The sequence below is a fragment of the Fukomys damarensis genome, unplaced genomic scaffold (assembly GCF_012274545.1).
Source record: "Fukomys damarensis isolate Sample0158 unplaced genomic scaffold, DMR_v1.0_HiC HiC_scaffold_16, whole genome shotgun sequence".
NCBI classification, from domain to species: Eukaryota; Metazoa; Chordata; class Mammalia; order Rodentia; family Bathyergidae; genus Fukomys; species Fukomys damarensis.
Window position 1 is genome coordinate 47,672,138 of NW_022900928.1, and position 7,032 is coordinate 47,679,169.

Below are 7,032 nucleotides of genomic sequence, written 5' to 3' on the forward strand. Positions count from 1 at the left end.
TGTTCTGTGCTGAACAGGTGGGCCCACCAGAGGGTCAAAAGCTGCAGCCAGTCTCCCTATACTATAAATATTTCAAAAAAATATTTTATGTAAAATATCTACACCACTATCATACTGAGCTAGGAAACACTGTGAACATACTCTCCGATTTATGAAACAAGATGAAGACCTCCAGTTTCCTTCTTTTATTAATTAACTAGTTAATTAATTTATAGATAGGGTCTCATTATGTAGCCTGGGCTATCCTTGAACTCACTGTATATCCTAGGCTGGCCTTGAACTCACAGTGTTTCTCCTGCCTCAGCTTTCTGAGTACTGAGATTATAGGTTTGTGCCACCATGCCAAGCTCCTTGTTTTATTTAAAATATCACTGGAAGTCTTAGTAAATGCAATTAGGCAAGTGAAGAAATAAATGTCATCCAAATTGAAAAGGAAGAAGTTAAATTTTTTAGAAGTTAATTTTTTATGTTTGCTTATGATAGTTGTACAAAGAAAAACCTAAATTCTTTGTCAAAAAAGCTGTTAGAATGATAAACAATTTCAGTAAACTCACAAGCTATAAAACAATATACAATAGACATTAGCATTCTTATGTATCAATAATAATCTCTCTAAAAGTTCAAAAAAGCAATTATATTGACAATAGAAAAAAAATAATTCAGAAATTTTTAACCAATAAGGAAAAAGATTTCTACAATAAAACTATAAAACACAAGTGAAAGAAATTAGAGTCAATGGACACAAAAATGTAGCTATCTTATGTTCATTGTTCAGAAGAATTAGTGTAGTTTAAATGATCATATTACCCAAAGTGATCTAAACAGTCATACAGTCCCCATCAATAAAAAATGTTTATAAAAAAAAAATGTTTCTCAACATAAATGGGAAAAACAAAAGTAGAGTTCATATGGACAGACAAAGGCATGGGATAGGAAAGCGATCCTGGTGGGAGGTAGATAAACCAGGAGGCATCACAATACCTGATTTCAAATATACTGCAAAACAATAGTAACTTGCACAAAAACTGATATATAGACCAACAAAATAGAATAGAAACTTGGAAATTAATCTATACATTTTCAGCCAATTGATTTTTTTGAGAAGGCATCAAGAGCATAATGGAGATAAAATGATTTCTTTAATAGATGATGTTGAGAAAATAAGGTATATAAGTTTGGTGTGATAGCACCAGTCTGTAGTACAAGTTTCTAGAGGCTGAAGCAGCAGGATTACAACTTTGAGAACAGAGTGAGCAACTTAGCCAGACGTTGTGTCAAAATAAACTAGAAATGGGGCTGGAGATTTAGCTCAGTGGCAATGCACTTGTCCTGTAAGTGCAAGGTCCTGAGTTTGATCCCTGGTAAAAAAAAATAAAATATAAATGGATGGGGATGTTGTTTAGTAGATAAAGAATTTGCCCATCATGCATAAGGCCGTGTGTTTGATCACCAATGTCACACACACAATTTAATTATATAGGAAAATAAAATTAGATCATTTTGTCACACCTTACACAAAAGTCAATTGAAAAATGGAACAAAGACCTAAATATAAAACCTAAAACTATGAAATTATTATAAGAAAACATAGGAGAAATACTTCAAGATGTTGATACAGGCAATGGCTTTTTGGATAAGACACAAAAGGCACAGGCAACAAAAGAGAAAATAGACAAACGGTACTATTTCAATCTAAGCATCTTTTTGCACCGAAAAGGAAACAATCAGCAGTGCTAAGAGAAAAAATGGGAGAAAATATATGACAATTATCCATCAAAGGGATTAATATCTGTAATATACAAAAAACTAAAAAATAAATAACCCAATATTAAGACTAGGCTAACGATCTGAATAAATACTTCTCAGAGAAGACCTAAATTGCAAGCAAGTGTATGGACATATGTTCAGTATCATTAATAATCATGAAAATACAAATCAAAACCACAATGTCACTTTAACCTAGTTAGAATGGGTATCATCCTAACAAATACCAACAAGCATATTCAGAAAACAGCAACATGCATATATTGTTGGTGTAATTGTAAATAAGTACAGCCATTATGAGAAACAGTGTAGAGATTTCTTTAAACATTAAATATAGAATTACCATATGACACAGCAATCCCACTACTGAGTATCTGTCCAAAGAAAATGAAATAATTCTATATAATAAAGAGACACTTGCACTCACATGTTTATTTCTATACCATTCATAATAGCAAAAATAAACAATCAACCTAGAATCCTATCATTTTATGAAGAAAATATGCTATATATATGATACGTATGTATAATAAAATATTGTTTAATTATAGAAAAGAATGGCTTTCTGTCATTATTTAAACTATAGATGGTATTAGTGATCATTATTTAATCAAAATAAGAAACACATAGAAGCACAATTACTGCATGTTCTCATTTGTGAAGGCTAAAATGTCTATCTCATAGGAGATCAGAGTGGAGTTGTGGTCACTAGAGCCTGGGAAAGTATAGGGAGAGGGGATAGAAAAAGTAGGTAAAAGGCAACAAAACTTAGAGAAGAACAATTAGTTCTGGCTTTAAGTAGCACAGTATAATAACTATGGCTTACAATAGTCATATTTCAAAATAAATATAAGAGTGTGAAACTTCCACTGTATGAAAAACACTACTTGAAGAAGTGGTAGTGCTTATTATGCTGCTTTGATTGTAACACATTGTATACATATATTGAAATTTCATAATGTATTCCATAAAAATGAACAGATATTGTGTCTTGATTACAAAAAACATACAGAGAAAAACTGAACATTACAGAACCACTGGGAAAATTATGAAGAACCACATAGAGTTTTGGTTTATGAGAGTTGTGTCTATATTTACTATATACATTTAAAATTAATAATTAAAAACAGCAATATGACAATCAAGCTGGATTGTCAACTTGATCAACTTAGGACCTGCCCAGATTATTAATAAAGCATACTTCTGGATATATCAGAGGGACATAGAGACATGACCTTGAAGTCTTTATTGTTTTTTTGTTTGTTTGTTTGTTTTTGTTATTTTTTATAAGATGAGAAATGATCTTGTCTCAAAGAATGTGACAATACAGTGGAATACCCTACCTTTTATAAATAAACTATGAAAGTAATCAAGAATTTTGTTGTGTGTCCCACAATAACTCTTACTAAAAAATAAAAGTGTAGAGCAAACACTAAATAATTAAAATAAAATGAGAAAAATCTTGAAAATGAGACAAATTTGACTTGACATTTAAAAACATTTCAGGGAAGAAAAAACACTAATCTGAGTAGAACAATCATTATCAAGTAAAACAAGGAAATATAAACCTTTTTATTCCCAGTTTACAGTCTGCAGAACATCCTGAGGCTGGCTAGGTGATATAAGGGTGCACATCTAGTGGCAACCTTGCAATAAAAATTTAAGGAAACACCCTCAAGCATAACTCCTTTCTTGAGAGAAAGAGTAGCAACTCATAGACCCAAATACTTCACTCATGCATATGGTAGATCCAGTTCATGCCAGCTTGTGAGTGCTATTACATTTTCAGGAACTTTCAAATTATGTTTTTTTACTAACCATTAATAATAAATTAAATTCTATACATTTAGAATATATGAAACCCAAAGACAATATGTACTTGATTCATTAGTTCATGCTTATTTTACTAAATTTTGCTCTTATCTGTGCTCTTGAAGTTACTGATATCTATTATGTTTTTATACTTAAAACACTGTTCATGAATGTGCATCTTTAGCTAGCTCCATATGCAGTGACATTCTCTTATATTGAAATTGGACATCATTAAAGTGTTTATACCACGGAATCTGGTGAATATTACAAATACTTTGTTTATTTTCTAGGTGAAAAAATGATAAAGAAAAATAAAATTTCAAATTAAATGTAGGGCATGTTTATAACAGTGATGTTGTGAATAGCCCAAAAAATAAAAACAGGTTATTTGTAAAGTACTGAAGTTTTTTTTGATTTAGTCTGCACACCACTGAAAGTTTTATACACATACAAAATGATACCTGGAACAATCAAAATGCCCACTGTCACACAGACCAACTGTAATAGAGTCAGATTTGAATTCCATACCTTATACTTCTAAACTATAGTGATTTTTTCCCCTTCAGTATTATAATGATTTATATAGCACCATCAAGAAAAGGTAAATTATACTTGGAATAAATAGAATTACATGGTACTGAAAAGAATCACTTTAGTGAGTGATGAATAGCTGATTAATTAATCGGGTTTACCATAGTTAGTGTTTTAAGCCATTATAACTGAACTGAACAACATTCCAAAACACAGTATTTGTGATTTCATATTTCTCTTATTAATTAATTAAATAGAAAATATTTACTAATTTTTATGTTGGAAGTGTATCTGATCATTTGCACCCATAGATTAACAATGGATGTAGGAATTTAGTAAAATCAAGTGTTCTATGAGAGTCAAAAGATTATATGCACTTTGAAACAAAAGGTATTGTGCATTTTATTATTGCCTAAAAGTTGTACATGACACATTATGCATGCTGATTGAATTGATAGTAAACTTTACTAATTTTTATGTTGGAAGTGTATCTGATCATTTGCACCCATAGATTAACAATGGATGTAGGAATTTAGTAAAATCAAGTGTTCTATGAGAGTCAAAAGATTATATGCACTTTGAAACAAAAGGTATTGTGCATTTTATTATTGCCTAAAAGTTGTACATGACACATTATGCATGCTGATTGAATTGATAGTAAACTTTTGATCTCACCGCACTAAGTAATTCTTTAAATACAGGGTAGGATAGGGGAAAGGTAATAAGGGAAAGGAAATAAATAGAAGAAAATGAAAAAATGGAAATAAAATGTTTGTAAATAGGAAGGGCAGGAGGGGATGAAAGGAGAACAGGGGCAAGGGGAAAAAATGAGAACCAAGACCTGTCATGTAAAGGTACACGATCCCAGTGATGAATGTAACTGTACTGTATCCCTGAAATGTACCAATAAACTCAATGAGGAAAAAATATATAGCCCTGTTACTTCACTTAATATTTTCTCTAATCACCCCTTCCTCTCTCCCTGTCTCTCTCCCTCAGTCTTCTCTTATCTTCTCCATTCATTTGCCTCTAGCTGAGAGCATTTTTTAACTATATGGCTTTTATTTTCTCACTCATACTATTACCTCCCTGAATGGTCTTTCCCTAGACTCCAGACCTATTGGCACTACCTAATAACTGCTTCTTTTTTTTTTCCCTAATATCTCCTACATTCCATTCTGCACAATGGCCAGCTATACCTTCATAATTATAAATAAAATATCTTTATTTCCTGTTTAATTCTTTCCATTGACATCTCATCACACTCATAATAATATCCAAAATCTCCCCACGCTCGTGTAATCTGGCTCTTTTCTCTCCATCACTTTATCACTTTCAGCGTTGCCTTTTGTGCAGTCACATATAGTCCAGTGCTCTGAAGATCTTGTTCAATCATTGGTTTCATATTTGTGTAAAATATCTGAATTTTTAAACCAAGGGCCCCGAATTTTCACTTTACATTGTCATCTGGGAATTGCGTAGCTGGTTATTCCTATTGTGTTTGTTCCACATTTGCTTTATGTCCCGGAAATGGGACAAATTATTGTCTTTCTTAGGCCTACTGCCATTCATATTGTCTCTTCCTAGAAGACTCCCTCAGCCATTATGCAAAGGATTTTCTTTTTTTGTCATTCAGTCTTTCAGCCTATGTTAACACATCTGTGACCACTTATCTATCATCACATCTGAAGAAGCTTTAGTGCTCCTACTTTACCATTCACTTTTTAATATCTTAATATTTATCTCTTTCTGAAGTGAACTTGTTTCTCTAATGGTTTATTCACTTATTTTACTTCTTCCCTCGTAAGGATTTTAACTAAATAAGAATAGTTTTCTCTATGAAATTCAGTAGAAAATAGAAGAGTGTTTAGCATATAACAGTCAATAAATACTTGCCAAATAAATGAATGAATCAATTCTTTCAGTTATCAAACATGACATAATTCCAATTCCCTCATTTAAAAACTTTCCTGTAACTAGTGTCACTTACTAAACTGATTCCTTAGCATTTGTCACAGTTTTGGAATCTTGTATGTAGTGCTCATAGCTTTTTCTGGTTGTCATAAGTTTTTCTTTTCTACTGACATTAAAAGACATTACAGGAAGGATGAAGAGAAAGTTTTCTATGATTTAAGAAAACAGAGATGGTATTCAAATCATTGATATTCTACTTATATCCCTCATATAGAAGACAGTGTTAGTTATGTGTTCCAGCCTTCAGCTTCCTTATATATAAAACTTATAGTGATGTGCAAGTTAAATAAAAATAAAAAGTGAAAAAAGGATTTAGGAGAGAATCAGTGGATAGAAACATCCAAATATATATTAGCATTCTTTTTTTTTTATTTGTTTTTGCAGGACTGAGGATCGAGCTCAGGAGCTTGTGCTTGCCAGGCAGGCGCAGTACCACTAAGCTATATCCTCAGCCCATTAACACTCTAATTATGCATTTTTTCAATTATTGGAATTAAAACTGTAGATGATAGTTTGGATATTCCGAATTGTAACATACAAATAATTGTTTGGTTAATCAAAAAGAATGAAAGTACATTTATTTTTGTTAGTGTTCTATGTACCTTGTATAATATTTTAACTCTGAGAAGCTGAAATATTATTTCACTGCAAAATGTTCTTATATTGATGTTTGTCGGCATTTCACTTTGTCCTGTAGTCCTATATCAGCCTGAAGTTTCAAGGTTTCATGTTAATTCAATTATATTTATACAACACAGGTAAATGTGTGTAGCGAACAAGTATAATCTTTAGAGGCTTTTGAAAACCTTTTATGTTTGGGGAACAGATATACTTTTATCACCGTGGAAAAAGTAAAGAAGCAAAGACGAAAATGAAAACATCAGTTGTGTTTTCTGGCAATGCCTATCGACAAAAATGCCATAACATTTTTTAAAAATACAGTAAGGAACA